The sequence below is a fragment of the Saccopteryx bilineata genome, chromosome 11 (genome assembly GCF_036850765.1).
Source record: "Saccopteryx bilineata isolate mSacBil1 chromosome 11, mSacBil1_pri_phased_curated, whole genome shotgun sequence".
Classification (NCBI taxonomy): Eukaryota; Metazoa; Chordata; class Mammalia; order Chiroptera; family Emballonuridae; genus Saccopteryx; species Saccopteryx bilineata.
The window spans coordinates 11,616,769-11,638,008 of record NC_089500.1 but is presented as its reverse complement, the minus strand read 5'-3'; positions in this window follow the sequence as shown (position 1 = coordinate 11,638,008).

The window sequence follows — 21,240 nt, the reverse complement described above, 5'->3', positions numbered from 1 at the left end:
AAGGAAGGCACATAAGGTGTCTGCAAGTGTCTTTTCTCTGTAATCAACAGGAAGATTATTAGCTAATAACAAATGTTATTCATCTTCATAACAGCTAAATGACAGCCTCTTTAAAAATAACAGATGACTACTCCTCATTGATGATTGCAGGGTGAGCATGACCTTCACGTATTTTAAGCAAACAAGTCCTCTTTTCAAAGACTTCAGGAGTACTTTAATTGATAATGATGAGATGTTTTATCTTTACCAAGGGACCCTAAACTTTTTAGGATGCTATTTAAACTGAGATAATTTTATACAGCCTCCTGAGTTAGAAGAGACCCTGAAGGTCTTGCGCTGATTTCTTTGTTCATAAACAAGGTACTGACAAACCACAAAAGGAATTAGTTAACAAGATACAGAGATGTCACATAAAAATGTTTCTTCTTTGTCCTTCTTGATTTTTTCTCTTGTACAACAGGCACGTTTCAAGTCACAGACCAAAAAATAAGTAGAAGACTTTAAACCTGGATTTTTAAAAATCAGTCTGATTTCCTTTAAGTACAAGCACTACCCATCTTCAGTGACTAGAGATATCGGGCCTCCACTGGAGAGCTCTCTGCGGCCTCTCAACAGTTCTGACAGTCACACCAAGTGTCATTTGCAAATCCCTCTTCTGACACGTTACAGTTTCAGCCTCCCACATCTCCCGACCAGGACCAGCAGCAACACGACATGATCATTTGCTTCCGTGTGACACAGCAGCTGTGACACGCAGAGGCCGGTGAGGGAAACCCCGGAGGACAACCTGCTAGCCTTCCTGACACGTGGCCGAATACACACAGCTGCTACCAGCACTGCAGCCAGGCTTTCAATGGCATGGGCCAAAAGCAACTGGAAATCACCTGTGCTATTGGGGACCTTTTTCATGTCCCAGAGCCCTGCCAGAACAACGGTCCCCCAAAGAAGTCCCTGTCCTAATCCCCCAAACCTGTGGAATACATTACCAAAATTGTACAGCGGACATTGCCAATGTGACTAATCTAAGGACCGTGAGACGGATCAGGTTGGGGCGAGGTGCTCTGAAGACAGAGGAAGAGCCATGGGGCTAAGGAATGCAGGTGGCTCGAGAAGCTAGAAAAGGTGAGGAAGTCAGTTCTGCCTGGAAGCTTCCAGAAGGAGCACAGCCCTGCTGCCATCTTTGGGGCCTGTTGAAACTGCTTTTGGACTTCCAACCTCCAGAAATGCAAGGTACTACCCATGTGTTGTTTTAAGCCACTAAGTTGGTGGGAACTGTGGCAGTAGCTATAGGAGACCAATACACCCCTGGAGTCCTCTGAACCCAGGACATGAAGCCCACCAGTCACTGACCCTACGGCGTTCTTCCAGCTCAGTAACAAGAGCGTTGCTGTAAGGTGGAGTGAAGGCAGAAGTCCACGGGAAAATGTCTTTACAGCCCCCAAATTAAGCTCCTAATTTATTTTCTAGTTCAGATGCATGCTCTGAAGTATCACCAAACTCTCTTTCGGATGCTGGAGCCACTTAAACATTTTCTCCAACTGTGGGCAAGATATTTTATCAGATAAGCCTGCAACTTCTCTTCTGTAAACGGACAGGGTCCAACCAAACATTCTCCAGGTGAATCCCCCTCTCCCAGATCCTAAGGTTCTAGCCGACCCCAGAGTCTTCTGCTAACTTCTCAATTGTGCGGATATATTTTATTTTTACGTCACAAGGAAATGGGTTTTCCTGTGTGCTTTATTTGACAATAACCCTGATTATTTCACCTCGGGTCCCATTTCCTCCGAAGGGACATTTTTGCTACAAATCAGCAAAGGTTATTGATCATCGACCTGCCTTCTCTTCAGGACTGAGTATACACATTGATTTTGTAACACGGTTATCAAATTATCTTCATAAATCAACTAATGGCTAAACAAACAATGTCACAAACAAAAGTAAAAAATATCTTGGTCTTCAAAGGAAGCCGTGTGCCTTTACTTGCAAAAAGCTGTGTGATGTATACCAACCACCTTAACTAAAAGCACCTTTAAGAGCCCTTGTCCTGTACTCTCAGGACAAAATAGGAGATGGTCATCCTCAAGCCAGTAACTTTCTATATGAATTTATCTAATGTAGCATGCTAGCCAGGAGATGGGGAAGGAGTTGATCCCCGATACAACCTTAGGCACATAGTTTAAGTTAACGAGACATGGCAAAAGCAGGTGGGTAACGATGTTCACACACTGCAATGGGCCAAAGGCTGATTGCTATTCACTGTAAAATGAACATAAAAGTAGCAATTATGCCTTCATCCTAGTGGATGTGGCGTATTAAAAGCTATCAGCTTCCCCTTCTGTAATAACAGCTTTTGCCTGTTTGTACCAGGAGGTGCGAGAGTAAGACAGAAGTGGGAAGGGGGAGCTCCGTGACTCGATACCAGAACAGACACCATCCTCAAGGTGGCTCCTTCTGTGCTCCAGACACAGGGACGGATGACGCCCCGTGGCTTAGAAACATCATCAGCAAATGCAATGCTTTTCTTCCCTGGCTTTGAAGTGCGGCCCAGTGAACTGTTCACGTACGGGTCCACCCCAGCCAGCTCCTCAAGTCACGGGCGAACCACAGACAAACATCAGGCTCATGGGGGGAAACGTCTCAACCACCAAATTCAAATGGTCAGAGTGAGGAACACATGTGGGTCTTCCTGGTGGCCGGAGCCGAGAGTGCCCATCCCCTTCATCTTTGCCAAAAGCTTCCAAAAAAGGGCAGGGAAAACCGATCTTCTTGTTATAGAACTAATGGGAAAGATGTGAAAAGTACACGTAGATGATATACAAAAGAAAGATAAAGAATAAGGTTCAGAGATGCCCATAGTGTAGAATAATTCACATCTGATACTAGAATAAAAAGCTCAAGCATTATGAAAGAAAAGGGAGGGGGACCATGATCTCCTAAATAGAGGGAAAAGGACGCCGAATATCTGAACATGAGACACAAGGGGATTCTTATTTCCAGCTCAGGGAAATGAAAACGAAGTTGACCTTGTCTGCCAAGAGCCTACCACTTGAAGACTTCTGAGACATACCTAGTTAGTGAGTTTCTCACCAGACATGAAAGGGCTGTTCCACGCCGCCAGAGACGGTGCCCGTGCCCTCCTTTGTTGCGGCTGGTTCTGTGATTAACCCTCTGCCTTTCCCCACAGACTGTGTCCCCGGTTTACGGAGAATCCCACACCGCAGCACGGCAGGGAGGGACCCGCCAGCTCTCTGTCACCTCAGGCTTGATCTCAGGCATGAGGGCTGCCCCTGGCACGGCCCGGGCACATCTAACCTCCCCATGCACCAGAGGGTTAGGTACACCACAGATATTAGAGAGCTGCCCGTGAAATACCAACTCGTTCACAGTTGGGGAAATACACCTGTGATGGTGACAGAAGAGCTCACCTATACAGTCAGTGCAGGGCTTTCCCCGCAGCCATGCTCAGACTCCCCACACAGCATGATGATAATTTCTCAGGAAAAGGCCTTCTTTTGAAATGAAAATATGTCGGCCTCCAGGAAGGACTTTTGCTCAAATTACTCCTGTCTTTGCTTCCATCATCGACACTCCTCTGGGACTCTGTTTTGATGGCTGAATTGTAAAAATCCAATGGAATGTTCCCAAGGGACACACACTTGAACAGCTTGCAGGGACATCATAAGAGCTCCTTAGAACTTTGGTTTCGGCTTAAAATGTCAGCCCCCAGAGACAGGTGGGCAGAGCGCTGAGTTAGTTCTGATCTGTGCCAGGCAAATACCAAGGCCAATGATATCTGACCCAGCTGGCCTCACTGAGTTCTGCACAGCAGGCCTCCCTGCCAAGAGGTGTCCCAAAATATCATGCAGCTGCCAAAGTGCCCGAGCCCCGAGTCTGTCCTCAGGATGACGGAGTTAGCCAAGCTGACAACCCTAGATGCTTCTCAGAGACATACCTGAACCCCTCTGTTCCCATTTTGTCCCATGCCAGACAAGCCAAGAGGGTGATGAACACGTGCACAGTACAAATTACAGCCCAATGGTCTAAGGCTGTGGTCAGCAAACTAATTAGTCAACAGAGCCAAATATCAACAGTACAATGATTGAAATTTTTTTTGAGAGACAAAATTTTTAACTTAAACTATATAGGTAGGTACATTCCTTATTGAGGTAGCGCCCGCACATGGTATTTTGTGGAAGAGCCACACTCAAGGGGCCAAAGAGCCACAAGTGGCTCGTGAGCTGCGGTTTGCCGACCAGGGGCGTTGCAATCCAATACTGATTTTATTTAGAGCAAAGAGAATTATTTGATGACAAAAATTTAAATTTATACTACATAAAAATTCTATTATTTAGAAAAGCTTTACTTCCAGATATATTACAACTATTCCGCAGTTCCAGACATCCTAAACTCCCTCACTGCGGTGATCTGAATCCCGAACGCGGCTAGGACGTCTTCCCAGTCTTTAAAACAATGCTTTTCCTCATCAGCATAAAGCTGGAGACCACAGGGGCTCTCCTGACTTCCCGGGTCTAATTATGTCTCATGGTTCTTCTCTAATCCGACTGCTTTAAAATGTGTCAGAAACAGGTTTTACGGCATTCGTGTCCCCATCATTCTTAGCTTGCCTCCAGATTTTATGTCCCCTTGTCTGTGCAAGGAGGTAACTACAGTTACTGATGTGTTTTTAATGTAAATATTCTCCCTTTGTCATGAAAAGGGAAGATTATGAAGATGTCAAATCATATGGAATGTAAATAAACCTCTCTCACCTCCGAATGCTGAACTTCTGTCGCTTGGTAAATAAACTGGGATCAGAGCAGGATTAATGTCCACGATGCCCTGAAGGTTGCTAGTCGGAGGCGAGACAATACAGCCGAGACCACAAAATACTAATGACTCTTCTGGGTGTTGGTATTGCTTGCTTTCCACGGGATGCATCCATCTCAATCCTTCCTGGTATTGACATGGTCATGGACCGTTAAACTACAAACTCGGGTAACTCTTAACGAAACTATTTGGAGATTAGGCAGATGACTAAGGTGTTAGCAGCGATTCTAAGACTCATATTTTCTACTTTATTTAAAAGTAGAAATTTAAAGGTGCTGAAGGGTACTCATTCATTCCTGGCCAGCACCACCAGCAACAGAAAGCGACTGTGGTGCAGACAGTGTACAAACACACAGGTGAGTCAGAAGTTAAAGGCAAGAGGAAAGATGTCCTAAACGAACGGTCAGCAGAGCATCAGAGACTGTGTATGTGACCTGCAAAGCCTAATACGCTGACTATCTGAACTTTGCCTAAACCTTGTGCTAAACACTCAAATCCAAACATGACAGCCAGTTCATGTGTGACCTTCAGGCTGCAGAGAACTGGGGACTTTCTGCAGTCCAAGCATTACTTGAAAACCTTTCTTCTCCTCTCCATTCTCACGCCTCTCTTAACGCTTCTCCCTAGAACAGCCGAGAATAAATCTCAACAAATAAGCACCTCGTGACACATTACATGTGAAAATTCCAGAGGAAAAAAGCACAGAAAGAGATAGAGAGAGCAAGGAAAAGAGAGAGAGAACTGGATGAACCACCTTATTCAAGAGGGTACTGGGCTTACAGGGCAATCAGAATGGGATAACTCGACTGTAGCTTGGGGTTTTCAAACTATTTTTAACAAACAAAATATATTTCTTAAACAACTCAGCTTGTCAATTTGTACCAGATCCTAAGAGGAAAAGTCTGTATGTATTTTAGGACAGTAGTTCTCGAACATCAATGTCCCCCAAATTACCTGGGGACTGAACTTGAACACACATTCCCAGACCTAGCTCCCTGAGAATCTGTTTCAGTGTGTGTGTGTGTGTGTGTGTGTGTGTGTGTGTGTGTGTGGTGGGGCAGTGGGAGAGGTGTGGAGGAGAGCCAGGCATTTGAATTTCTTACAGCAAATTCAAAGCAGATGATCCATAGAGTGCATTTTGAAAAGCACTGATTCAAAAGAATGGGTAAGATTAACAAAATGAACCCACTCTACCCAGGATTCTGATTATGATGTTATCATGGTAATTTCATACATAGACAGACAGACAGATAGATGGACAGATAGATCATCTATCCAGTCATCCAGTCTGACCAGATAGGTATGGCAAGAGTTTTCACTCACACATGAGTGAGTCATACGTGACATCTCTACATGAAATCTAATCACTGAGCTAGAGTTGAAGATTAAAGTTAACTTCAAGTGTGATGGCCTAGATCCAGATATATTTTTGAATATAAATATGAGCCCCAATTCAGTGTGATTTTCTTTTTCAGAAATTCCAAAATGAGTAGGAGGAAGAACAATTTGGTGTGCTGGCCAAGTTCTATTCCAGGGTAATTAAAACGTGCCTACTTTAGTCTTTTTATACATTTCAGTAGCTGCACACTCCTTCCTCACTTCCTGTTGGCCGATTGCCCCAGGTGACACTCTGCAGGAGATGCAGGGGTGGCCATGTGTAAATCCAGATATGAACTAGATAAGCTATTAACATCAATGTACTATATAGAAATACAGGTGACATGTCTTTGTTTGGCTTTGATTCCAGAAGAAAAGCATATTTCTATTGTTATTACATTTGGATCTTGAAAGGATAGCTTGGTATATAGCCAAGTAAAGTCATACTAAATTAATAACCATGATTTATTGAGAGTACATCGCATTACCTAGATAAATAGCAACTTGTCACAGAAAGGGCAATCTTGTGCTGTTATTTTCTTTCTTCCCAAAGGACTCCAGGCTTTAGAATGTTTGTTCAGAATGAGGGGCTTGTGTCCCTTCTCTTCCTGAGGATTTCAAATACCCTGCACACAATAAAGAGGGACTCAGACAATCAGACAATGCTCTTAATAAGATTTAAGTGTATGACAGCAGAGGGAAGGATAAATGGGGGGTGGGGTGGAGAGACAGAGAGAGAGAGAGAGAGAGAGAGACTGCCACATGGTCCACAAATGAAGAGAAAGGAAAACATGCCACCAGATGGCCAGGGGGGCGGCAGCCACCAGCAGCAGTTATAGGCAAAAGCATTCACTACAATTTCTGATACTGTGTTTCTGCCTAAACATGGCGACGAAGCCTCCTTTGACTGGCTTGAGCCTTTGTGAAGCAGCGAGGAAGGCTCTTTGGCAGAAGGAGAACCCAGGGAAGAAGCAGAAGGTGAGATCCCACGGGACTGGACGGTTCGGCGAAACTCGGAAATCAAGCAAAGGCAAGAGATGTAGATTGCTGCCTTTGAAATGCGTTCTGAAATGGAAATTTAAAAAAAAAAAAAAAAAAAAAAAAACCTTCAAGATAGAAGCAGACATTGTTTTCACTGGTTCAATTAACTCCACATTTTAGCAACAGGTTTATTTCAACTAACAGTAACCCTCACACCTGACTCACCAGAAAACAGCCCGTTATTGCTCTTCTGAGCACCTAAGTAAACTTAAGCTTTCCAGACATCCGACCAAGGCTACATTTTAAGCAACTCTGCTGTTTAAAAATCTAAGTACGGCCCTGGCCGGTTGGCTCAGTGGTAGAGCGTCGGCCTGGCGTGCAGGAATCCCGGGTTCAATTCCCGGCCAGGGCACACAGGAGAAGCGCCCATCTGCTTCTCCACCCCTCCCCCTCTCCTTCCTCTCTGTCTCTCTCTTCCCCTCCCGCAGCCGGGGCTTCACTGGAGCAAAGTTTGCCCGAGCGCTGAGGATGGTTCTGTGGCCTCTGCCTCAGGCGCTAGAATGGCTCTGATTGTGGCAGAGTGATGCCCCAGATGGGCAGAGCATCACTCCCTGGTGGGCATGCCGGGTGGATCTCGGTCGGGTGAATGCGGGAGTCTGACTGCCTCCCCGTTTCCAACTTCAGAAAAAGAAAAAAATAAATTAAAAAAAAAAAATTTTAAAAAGTAAAAAAAAAAAAAAATCTAAGTACACTTACTATCAAAATTTAGGATGCGCCTGACCAGGCGGTGGCGCAGTGGATAGAGCGTCGGACTGGGATGCGGAAGGACCCAGGTTCGAGACTCCGAGGTCGCGCACGGGCTCATCTGGCTTGAGCAAAGAGCTCGCCAGCTTGGACCCAAGGTCGCTGGCTCCAGCAAGGGGTTACTCGGTCTGCTGAAGGCCCACGGTCAAGGCACATGTGAGAAAGCAATCAATGAACAACTAAGAAGTCGCAACGCGCAACGAGAAACTGATGATTGATGCTTCTCATCTCTCTCTGTTCCTGTCTGTCTGTCCCTGTCTATCTCTGCCTCTGTAAAAAAAAAAAAAAAAAAAAAAAATTTAGGATGCCGCTCTAGATATAGATCAGCGGTTCTCAACCTGTAGGTCGCGACCCCAGGCGGGGGTCGAACGACCAATACACAGGGGTCGCGACCCACAGGTTGAGAACTGCTGATATAGAGGATCATAAGACCAAAAAGAAACTAAGTCTAGATAGAAATCAGGGGACACAAAACAAAAATGACATTAAAAATATAATAAACATCTTAAGTATCTCATTATATCCATATCTGCAGAGTTTTGCATTTTAGAGAAATTAATATTTTTACAAGACATAATACCACCCAATCCTAGCAAATTACAAGTGTTTGGAAAATGAAAAGGTTGCAAAAAGGACTCTGGTTGAGAAATTGACAGTTTTTTAGTTCAAAATACTCAGTAATGTCCTGGCTGATTGAAATTGCTAATCAAGGTAAAAGATGTATGATTCAAGCAATTACAGAGCAAATATAATTTCTTGGTTTCAAGGCACACGATGGATGCCTAAACAGGATTTTAATAAACATTTTGAAATACACCTTAGGGTGTTTTCAATTAGTTACTGCTACTTCTTCCTTTCTTTCTTCCTTCCTTTCTCAGTTAGGTGGCTAGCGAGCTGTAACCATAACAACATGCTCTTCTGGCACGTATTAGGTGACCAGTGGGAACGTGGGGCGTGAATACGTGGTGACGGGAATGGTGCGGGTGACGGGACGGACAAGTAAACAGATGCCCCCACCATACCCGGGGACAGACCCTGAGCAGGAGACCTGCGTGCAGAGCTGGGCTCTCACTATTAAAAATGTGCGGGAACTGGGGTGGAAGAGGGGAGGAGCTAACTGGTGTTCTGGTCTCAAGAGGTCTCCCCAGCTCATCTCACGAGGAGTTCTGGAGCAGGGACCGCCCCTGAGACCAAAGACGTGGGCCTTTACACCCGGCGTCAACAGAAGGAGCGGGGCGTTACTTTGGGAAACGCGTATCTTGCAATGGAAGATAAATCCCAGAAAAGCCCCCGCTGAGAGGCGCCGGTGGGCAAGGCTCCCGGAGCTGGAGAATGAGTGTCTTGGTTTTCACGGAGATGTAGGGAGACGGCACAGCACCCACCAGAGCACCTACACACGGATTTTTACCAGCGGGCCTTAGGAGTTACTAGAGAAGGGACGAATGAATACCCTAGAGTTAGCTGGACATCCAGTATTCCAGGAGCGACTAAATGTTGGCTTTGGAATGGGCAGCTTTCATGCTACACCATCATGGAGAGCCCAAACTCATGCTTCAGACTGAAAGACATAGGTTTTAACCCCAGTTCTGTAGTTTACTATTTCTATGTCCTTAAGAAGTTATAAAAGCTTTCTTGGTCACTGTTTCCACAATACTTGGAACTAAGACAACTTGGGAAGGTTTGTGAGAATTGTATAGGACAGTGTATGCAAAATACCAACAATGCTTGTATGATGCTTTCAAATGTTAGTTCATCTGCTTAACATCTATCAAAATGCCACTGCTTCATAGATATGAAACTGCTGATAGACTATCGTCACAGGTAGAAGCCTCCTACTTAACTGAGGCTTTATTTTGCAATTGAAATGTATAGTATCCCTGTCTCCAAGAATTTTATAAAATATAAAACATCATGTAGATACAATGAATACAATGGCTATTTTAAAATACGTTGTTAGAAAATACATGTTAAATTAAGTTATATACTTTATCTTATTCCACAAAGTATTTAGTACAGTATTCAGGAAAGCCATACCATACCATATATGTATACACATTCATACAAGCAAACAGACATATATTGGGGCCGGATAATATACAAATAAGCATGGGAAATACAGACAGAATAAGAAAAAAAAAAACACAGATAGCAGAGCAGAAAATCTTTAACAGAGCCACAAATTATATGTAATTTTACAGAATAAGAAACTGAACACTGGCCAGACAGCCCAGTTGGTTAGAGCATCGTTTGGAAGAGCAGAGGTTACCGGTTCAATCCCCGGTCAGGGCATATGCAGGAATAGGTTGATGTTACTTTGTCTCTCTCTTTCTCTTTCCTCCCCTTTCTCTCTCTCTAAAATCAATTTTAAAAAGATAAACATTAAAAAAAGAATAAGAAACTGAAAAATAGAGAAATTAAATGACTTACATATGATCTAGCTACTAAGTTATTATTCTTGATTCTTTACATTTACCTCAAATTGTTTTAAGGGAAGGTGGGATTTGCTGCCTACTTGAACTTATTGTGTAGCCAGAAAGTCTGGGCACAGATGAATCCAAGGCTTCACACCATGTCATCAGGACTTACATTTCTCCATCTCAGCTCTGCAGTGACAAAATGGTACCAACAGCCCAAATGTCATCCCCTCACTCTCTAAATAAAACAGAAAAGGCCCTGGCCGGTTGGCTCAGCGGTAGAGTGTCGGCCTGGCGTGCGGGGACCCGGGTTCAATTCCCGGCCAGGGCACATAGGAGAAGCACCCATTTGCTTCTCCACCCACCCCCCTTCCTCTCTGTCTCTCTCTTCCCCTCCCTCAGCCAAGGCTCCATTGGAGCAAAGATGGCCCGGGCGCTGGGGATGGCTCCTTGGCCTCTGACCCAGGCGCTAGAGTGGCTCTGGTCATGGCAGAGTGACGCCCCGAGGGGCAGAGCATCGCCCCCTGGTGGGCAGAGTGTTGCCCCTGGTGGGCGTGCCGGGTGGATCCCGGTTGGGCGCATGCGGGAGTCTGTCTGACTGTCTCTCCCCATTTCCAGCTTCAGAAAAATACAAAAAAATAAAATAAATAAATAAATAAATAAATAAATAAATAAAACAGAAAAGAGTTTATGCCTCTCTTGTTTTCCTGGAAGATCTGAGATAAGTTCTGAGTCACATTTCCACCCTTGAATCTAATATTATATTAAGGTGAATGAAAAATTCTAATTGGCCGAAACTGTCCTCACAAGGAAAGGTAGAATCAGTACCATTCTAACCATATAAACTAAGGGTAGAGTTGCTTACTGGATACTTGATTGGATATGATTCATACTTTTAAGGGATGTTATTTCCAGAAATAGGGAGAATGGGTATGTAAGGTCTACAAATATACATTGTTTTTAAAAGTTTGATCTCTTCCTCAGATTTATCCAACTTCAAATTTTATAATCAGGTCTAATAACATCTTCAGCAAATTCAATAGCAGTCTCAATAGTCAGGCTTTTCAGCACAGGGTCCTGAAAAACTCAGACAGGACACCAGCACAGAACAGTTTTAAAAGCAACTGTGTGACCTACATGTGCAACTTTCTGAAATCAAATCAATCTTAAGTCATGAGTGTAAGTACCTTCCTTTTAAAAAAATGTCCTTATAGGCTGTCACTCTATATTATGAAACAAGGATGGCAATCCAACTCTGCACACCTGAGAGCCAATGAATATAAAGCAAATGTTATCACTCTCCAGTTGACTTTGATAATCGCTTGGCAATTTAAGGTTAAATCTAAAGTCTAACCTAAAACCTGGATGAAGCAGTCTTGTACTGGTGACTGCAGGCAGATCTACACACTGTAGACAAACTCTAAAAGAGTAAGATAGAAGTTCATGACCAGAACCTGAGGAATCTCACCAACCCTCTCACCTGCATGGATGGACAAAAAGTACCCACAGGCAAAGCAGGTTTCTTCTTAAACAGTTCTAGGTCCAGCCCGTTTCTTTAGTGAATAATCAATAAGCCCTCCAACTTCATAACATGGCCAGATGATTTTAGTCTGAAAACTAAAATGTATTTTGCAATCCCCATAATTTTGGGAACAAGGATTACAGCACAGATTAACTTTCTTCCCCACATCACTGATCATTTGCAAACACGGTCCTTCAGTGTTCTCAGAATCTAAAGATTATGCATCACCTCCAGGCACCAACCAGGCACCCTTACTGCAAATTACTTAAACCGTGCATAAATATATATTATATATAATGTATGAAAATATATGACATTTTTAGTCATCAACCAAGAAATGTATAATTGCCTTCTTTTAAACTGTGCTTTATTCATCATTACAGTTTTAAGAAATCAAATAATAGCAAATATCCACCAATAGCCTCAAATCTCATCATATCTCTCTATAACCCCTAGTTCAGATGGACATTCAAGTTTGCAGGCTAAAGATAAGGCCCAGCATCTTTAGCTGCCAGAGGCTGCCTAGGGTTAGTTCCCTCCATCCCAAAGCTGTGCCTCTCTGGAACAGGAAACAACTATCTTATAACCTATATGTCAAACCTACTCCCTACCTTCCAAGGTAAACAAAACAATTAAAGGCAGAATGGGATGGGAGAAAGATGGACAGAGAGTTAAACTCCACAGACCTATGTATAGGTTAGACCTTGAACCAAAGGCTTTATTATACGTACACTATTTCTAGAGACGCCTCTATTGATGGGAGTTTGTCCCAACACGCAAGTCCTCTCAATACCTGAAACAAATCCATCATTCACTATTTGTGAGCAGATTCATTCAGTCTAGATATGAACCTGTATGAATTATCCCTCAAGTTCTCACTAGGAATCTTTCTCACAGGCAAATGTCTTGTCACAAGTACCTTTGTGGGAAAGTGGGAGTACGTGGAGGCACTTGGTATTCAAAGACAACCCTAACCTACTGTTACGGAGGGGAGATTTGTGGGTGACACTTCTCCGTGCACTCCAATTCTCCTAATTACTACAAACTCCACAGGAGCTTACACTGGCTGAAGTGTAGATTTTCAGCCCAGCACTATAAGGCTCTGTTCATCACCCTGTTACAGAAATTATTACATGTGGGAAACCACTACACTAAGTGGGTTCCATGTCCCTGTGTCAGCTAAGTAATAAATCCAGTGTTTAACTTCTTTCCTTTCCCGGTGATACTGGCTTGGCCTAATAATACTCAAAGTAGAGTGATAGCCTTGCAGAAATAATGTCATAATTAGGACATATTTTCATTTTAATTAAAACTAATATCGATCCTGGAATTTTATGATATGATGAAAGAGTTATATTTAAAGTTACTTAAAAAATGAAAATTAACAAATGCCAACAATTTTGCTTAAAATTTTAGACTATCAGAAATGGTTTTTGCTTTGAAAAATTACCTATTTTATAACATTTAACATTCATATAAAGATAGGTAATTCACATAGTACTACAATAAAATTCTTCTCAAAATACTTTTGGACTACAATATCACCTCAAATAAGTTACTAAAGATTAATGTTACCACTGAGAAGTCTAAAATAAATTACCACAAAAGATCAAATTAGTGTAAATGTCTCATACCCTTAAAATAGTCTAGCTAGCCACAATTTTTTCCTGTTTCAAAATGCAATAATAACTAAAGCTTTGTAGACTTCCCTAATTTCCAAAATTGATCCTTTCAAAGAATGCTATAAAAGTTTGATATTTTTGACAATAGAGAACAACTGATGGTATTATTTTTTATTAATTTCCTTATCAAATAAGTCAAATATAAATGTTATATGTTTAGAATTCAACATATCCCTAGGCCTGTTCACTTTAAAATGTCTTTTCTTGGTAGGCAGTGATCACTTATTGTTTGTGTCCAAAAGCCAAAGTAAACAGTTGTCAAATTGTTTGCTTAATTTAGAAGCATGTAACTCACAAACATTGCTTAAATTAGAAACATTGTTTTTTTAATTTATTTTTATTGAATTTATTGGAATGACATTGATTAATAAAATCATATAAGCTTCAGGCATAGAATCCTATAGTACATCACCTGTTCACTGTATTGTGTGTTCCATCACCATTCATCCCCCTCTACCCTCTTCTACCTCCCCCACCGCCTTTCCTTCCTTTAATCATCATATTATTGGCTGAGTTTTGTTTTTGAATGTGTGTGTTTTTGTTTGATCTCTTCACCTTTGCTAGAATTGTATTTGGAAAGAATGCCTGTAAGCTCTAACTGCAAGGATGATGGTGCACACAGCACCTCTCCACAGAATGTACAGGGCTGAACAGTGGTTATGAAAGTGGATGAAGGCGGTGTGCAGATGATGTTTTGTTGAGTTGCATACTTAAAACCTGCATGGTTTTGTGAATTAATGTCACATAATCAATTCAATATGAAAAAAAAGAAACTGGATTAAAAAGACAGACTTGTTGGATGTGCACCCCATCATGACCACCAGTAAGATGCTGCCTTTAAAAAGTTAAGGTTTTAAAAAGTGATTTTGTCCCTCTTGTCCTCAGTTTGCTCATTGCAATGCGGACCATAGCAGAAGTGGCTCCAGAGAGTTGCAGGCGTTAAGTGAGTTCATGTACACACGCTTTTAGAACAGCGCTTTGTGATCAGTAACTGTCGGCTACTGCTCACGCTCTTTCGGATAGAAAAACTATTTTGTTCTACTTTAATGCATCTGACTGGAAAACCTGGAATAAAAACTACCTCACATAGGAAGTCACGATCTTTATTTTAAACATCTACATTATTGCCTAATATTCAGCAGGAACCAAGCAAGGACGACTCAATTCTGAATCCCAGTAACCAGGGTCGTGCCTATGGCATTATGTGTAAGATTGGTCATGTACACCATGTAAGCAATTGGTCTTCTGTCTTATTCCAAGTCTGAGATTTTGCCTTTATTTAGGTCCAGAATGCCCTCTGTCCATCAGCCTCTGCCGAGAAGACCCTATTGCTGATCAGCCTTAGCTCTCTTGTAACTCCTTCCTCACACTCTCTGTTTTTCCTGGTATTAATGGATGGCTTCAACCATCCAATATTAACTTACATTCATTATGCTGAAGGGACTGGTTTAGCCTCAGTGGTACAGAGAGGAAGAAGCTGACACAGGCGTCAGTTCTTTCCGACGGGCTTTGCCTTCCTGATTAGATGCCTACCGGGCACTACCACCAGATGTTCCTCCTCTGACCGGCGGCCTGGAACCCCTCCTCACTGGCTTCTGAGATCTTTCTTAATCAATCTGTCAAACTGATTTGCTGCAGTTTCTCCAAGAAGCAAAGATCCCTTCAATGCCCAAGAAGAACAGCCACAGACTCCATGGCAACTAAATGCACATGAGAGCACAAATGGGGCTTTCCATCTTTTTTTTTTTAATGAGAAGAAGGAAGATATAGACACAGACTCCCACATGCGCCCAACTGGGATCCAGCCGGCACCCCCATCTGAGGTTAATGCTCGAACCGAGCTACCACTGTGAGAGAGGAAAGGAGAGAAAAGGGGGAGAGGGAGGGAAAGAGAAGCAGATGGTTGTTTCTCACATGTGTCTTGGCCAGGGATTGAACCCAGGATGTCCACAGGCCAAGCCAATGCTCCATCCATTGAGCCAACTGACCAAGACCCAAATGGGACCTTCTACTCTGCATCTAGACTGCACAGAGTTCCTGGAACTTGAGACTAGGGCATTGCCTCCTTAACCCGAATATAATCCACCCACTGGCCTGCTGGCACCAAATCACTCCAAGTATCTGCACGTTTCCATTGTTCCTCCTCTTCTACAAGAGCCAGATATTTGTTTCTCATAATGGCATTTGAACTCACCAGCCTTCCCTTGAATCCCAAACCCAATGAGTCAAAGGCCATCACTATAATCTAGGATAATGTGTACCCACAAAGATGCATCTGATGAGGTTGGCAACCTTTGCTCTGAGCCCGACTCTATAGAAACACAGGGATTCAGAAGAAGGGGCTCAGATTTTTTTAAAAATCCATTCTGTTGCAGGTACCCCAAAGAGCGAGCCTTTCCTCTAGGGATCCCTGGTTCCCAAGGCACACATAGTTCAGCAAAGAAATGTGTGTACCGCACTGGGGGAGCATGTGAGAGGAGGTGCAGCCGGTAGCAACCAGCCTCCACTCTAGACACAACAACGTGCCAGGCAACGTGATTGGTGTGACTCATGGAGACCCTCACCCAGTCCTCGCAGCACTTTCCATCACACAGCCCAAGATGCATTCCACTGGTGAAGGAACAGACTCAGAGAAGCAAGCAGCTGAATCAAGGCTGCATGAGCAAAGAGTGGCATGCTGGCACTCTCACAGCATAAGACCAGTTCCCAGAAAAGGGCAAACACGGAGCCCCTGTGTAGCAACACTGTATTGTCAGGACCAGCCAGTGATCAGTGCTAGGTGCTGAATGAAGCCAGGGAAAGGTTTGGTAGCTGCATAAAAGTAAAAAATAAAAATAAACAAAACTAGGAGTCTCTGGGCAACAAGGACATTCAAAAGTCATGATCAGCTTCTGCCTGAGCCTATCAGTAATCATGGCCCAAATTGGTCCCACTTGACTAGAAGGAACAGACATAATGGAGTTGGGTAACTCCAACAAAGTTACCCCAACAAAGGCGCAGGAGTCTTAGAAGTGGTTCCCTCCTCACAACTCTGCTCTTCAACAAAGGTGCAGGAGTCTTAGAAGTGGCTCCCTCTTCCTTTCATGAGCAGCGCTGGCCCCTGAGTCATGTTCCCTATGTTGTGCCTCATCAGCCTCATGTGTGCATTTATCAATTTCACAGTTGGCAAACATTTAGAGCCATGAGAGAGGTTCTTGGCTTTTAGAGGTGAGATAAACAAGACTAGGTCTCTATCCCAAAAATACTGGCTTTCCACTGATGGTAACAAGCAGTCTAACAGTTAAGCTCAGCAACATTTGAAATGTTTTATAAAGACCTGTGAGCCAACGGTGTCATGGCATCCATGGAGGAGTCCAGTTGGGCTGAGGAAGGTTTCCCTAAGAGGATACCATCCAAGCTCTATGTGAAGGATGAGTGATAGGCACAATCAATAATTTGGGTCTTTTGATGGATGGAGTATACAATTCTGATGATCAGAGATAAGTCCCAAGCAAAGTGGCAAAGTTTTCTTTCTGAATGGTTATAACATAATTCATATCTTGAACTGAATGAAGTTGCTAGTATTTTTGGGGGGGTATTTTTTTTCATGAGCACTTAATCCATTTTAATCCCAAACTCTGCATTATACTCAACAAATCCTATAACTCTGGTTAAGATAGCTTTTGGAATATCAACTTCAACAGCCCACACAAATTTAATCTAGTCTCAGCTTGGCACAGCACCTCTTAACTCTAGAGCATATCTATTTTCACAGTTTCCAACTTAAAAAATAAAATAAAATAAAACCACCTAGTTAGGATGCTTTTATATAACACACTCAAATAAAAATGTGTCTTTTATCTTGGTGTAAAACTTAAAAACAGACTAGCAATTCCTTCTTGTCTAAAAGATAAACATTCCAAGTGTCAGGACAACAAATGCAAAAGCTTGAACATTAAAACCTATCTGATTAATGCAGTGTCCTTAAGAGGGTCTTGGAATGGCAACTGTGGGTTATGTGTTATCTGTAGGTACTGGAAGTAGAAGCCAGAGCTGAGTTCTAATGAAGGTATGATAACATTTCAAATCACCATGGAGCCTTCTGGGAGAGCAAGGAGGTAAATCCTTCTGTGAAGAGAATATATGCAGATTTAGCTAGTTTCCAAATGGAAAGATAAACTGCAGAGTTTTGTACCATTTGGAGGTTATATTTGCTCAGTGGGAAGACCAGTTAAAGGAGAATTGCAGTAGTTTAACCTTAACAAAAGGAAAGGAGAAAAATAAAAAGGAAAGCAATGAATCACTCCCTCAGATTTGAGCAGTGCATTCAGACTTAATGTTACAGGACATCCTCCCCCAAAAAGGAAAGGAAAGATCTTAACTTATAGTATTATTGTGATTCATAAGTAAGAATATGGCATTGAGTTATTTTAACTTGATACCGATGCCTCCAGCAATTACAGTTCTTTATTGCAACAGAGGGTGTTACTCTTCTATAAGAGGTAGGAAAGAGCAGGAATGAATGATATCAGTGTATTAGTATTTTGCTTATTAAGTCTATTTTTAATAAGAATTAATAAGGTAAAACAAATCTAATCAGTAATGGTCCAGATGTTCTATATAAGGTTAATTAGAAAACAATATTAATGTTAGTTGATGCATGTGCTATATGGTGGGTACTATGCTCACCACCACATTAAAAGTACCCTATGGCCAGCATAGTCTTGATTTTGCCATTGTTGTTGGGTTGGTTTGTTCATGGGTTGTTTTTTATTTTTAATTTAATAGCATTTGACTGGAAGGTAACAACAACGAAAAGGTTAAAAACATGATGGGTCCCAACAAAGTTCAAGCTAGTACCCTTGGGGTCTGACTTGACATTGGAGACAAAGAGTCTAATCAAACCAGAGATTTCCAGGTAAAGCCCAATTCAGTTCAGTTTTTCAAAGTTTATGAATAGCTTTTGTTCCTTTGATTAGCATCTTAGTTGGTAAAGTTAGAAACCAATTTTTACAGACACTGAAAATGCGGATGGTAAAACCAAACTGAACTCTTCTCTTGAAACCTAGTCAGCAGGGGGCAGGTAGTTTTGCTCTTGGTGTTTGTGCAAAGTCACCAGCAGAAGGTACTTCAAGAATTCTCTGTGACTAGCCCATTCAAAATCCACCAACCTCTGTATCTAGATCACTCAGTATGTCTTTGTGGATCACTTTTTATCAATTCCCCAAAGAAATAAATGCTATCAGCTATCAGAACGGTGATTTATGCTCCATAATGTCAATTTGATCAAAATATGAATCTATCTCAATAATCAGAAGATTAAACATCTATGGTTCATCCTCTCCCTTCCTTCCATCTTATGGATACTATTTGAAGAATGAAGGATAATGATGAAAATACACCCATGCTCACTCCTGTCAGAGTAGAGAAAGAAGAGAGGGATATTATTCAAAGTCAGATTAGAAGACTTCACTCTCATGGTAACCATCACTGACATCACTACAAAAAAATCTAAGATTATTCAGATGTAAATGTGCCACCAGAAAGCATTACATTTGCTGAGACAGTCCCCTGGATTGGTGCATGCACTGTGGATAAAATAAACCTCTTTAAACAAAGGAGAATGTAAGAAATCCCATTCTAAAAACATGGTTTGGAACTAAAATACCCCCCCCCCCCCGTCTCAGATGTACTCTGCCCCTGCTTTATTCAGCTATGAATCCCTGGTGTTTAGCCCAGCACTAGCAGACATAAAATAAATGTTTATGAATAAACAAGTGAACTACTGAAATAGGCCAAATGGGTCTAATTATCTGAAAGCAAACAAGAGTTATACAATGAGAAAGCAAGTTACAAAAGCCCGAGATGTTTTTATTTCTATTGCCTTCACTTCATTCTGTGGATCAGCAGTTCATCTGAACTCCTATAGCTCACAATGTCTCCTTCTAGAAATAGGGTGAACCCATTGTATCAGAAATCCCGTGACCAAAAACCCCACACAGGCGCTCGTACCTACCAAAGACACAACCAGAGCCCTGGGGAAGGAGGCCCAGTAAATTGCAAATGTGGCTGGATTCTAACATACTAAGCCCTCAAAGAACTTCATTAAAAGAAAAGGCTTTTTAACTGTTTTAACAATAAATTTAACGTGTACGTTTTATTTTATTTTCTTGTAAGCATTCTATTCCCTGAGCATGACGTCCCAAAAAGAGCATATCCAATGTCTCTGGAGATGCTAGCATCCCACAGTCTCACTTCCCAGACATACGACCCATCTTCCCCTGAGCTCCCACTGCCTCCTCACAGCCCAACCTGTTGCGAAGGTGAAGTCCATTCTTCAGACTCAAAGACATGCCCCCTTGACCCACTTTAGGAGCCTCTCTCCCCTCTTTATGTGCCCTTTCTGAGAAAAGCGGCATCATCTCTTCCAAGAGCTCTGGCTTCTAAAACAATAAGAACTGTCCTTGAGTTCAAGCAGTTTCTTCTTTCTGCCCACCCACTTTCCACTCCTCCCGAGGTCAGGAGTGGCAGGGTCTGGATGCCTGCTTGAAAAGGTAGGAAAGAGAAAGGTGATGAGAAAATAAATTAATAAATATCTCAACAACCGTCACAGCTGGTCAAATTCTATTATCTCCTAATAACGCCCTAGCCCCTGTTCGCCAAAATCAACCTTCATGGATTCATTCAACAAGAATGTAGTAAGTGTCTCCTGTGTCCTCAGCGCTGGGAGGTGGCCCATTTGTGCATATGGCCGATGTGGTCCCTGCTATCTCAGATTTACTATCCCGTAGGAGAGAGAGACAAGTCAACAGGCAAACGGAAGACAACATAAAAGTTCTGTGACAGGAAATAGACAGGGAAGTCTCACAGCCAGAGGGGACGCTGACGCCCAGGCACAGGGACTGGGACCAAGGAAGGCTTCCCAAATAGAGTGACATCTGAGGCAGTGGTTTTCAACCTTTCCAACAAGTTTCAAAGATACCTACACAGCCTCAATAGTATTTTCATCGATGATACAGGAGGATAAGTGGCAATCACCCTGAGAATAAGTGAATTTGACTAAGATCACTGGGTCTATAATCATCACCCAACATCAGAGTGATTCACATTGCAGACTGGCACAGAATTTCTGGCAGACTGGCACTGACCCATGGACCAGCAGCTGAAAACCAGTCATCTAAGAAAACCCTGAAGGAACAACGTGTGTCAGTCATGGACAGGAAGACGGGGAAAAGGAGGGAGAGAAATGAAGGAGGATTTCGGGCTTTTAAAATAGCCTGTGCACAATTCAGAAGCAAAGAGAAAAGGAGCTGAAGATTTAGAAATCAGTGCAAATGTCTAGAGAAGAGAAACCAGATGCGTCTGGAAAACAGGCAGGTATCAACTCAGACGGGACTATAATTAGCCCAGTTAAATAGCTGGGGCTTCCTACGAGGACAATGGGAGCTTTCGTGGGCTTTAAGCAAGAGAAGACAAGCCCCTCGCTATGAGGCAGAGGGTGTCCTGGCCAAGGCCACAGTAGACTCAGGGAGTCCAGCCTGGTGACAGGCACCGTGACCCAGGTGATAGATGATAGGGCACAAACCAGAGTAGAAACAATGCAGATGGCACGGAGGGGGGAGAATAGAGAGACATACAGGAGAGAACCAACCGA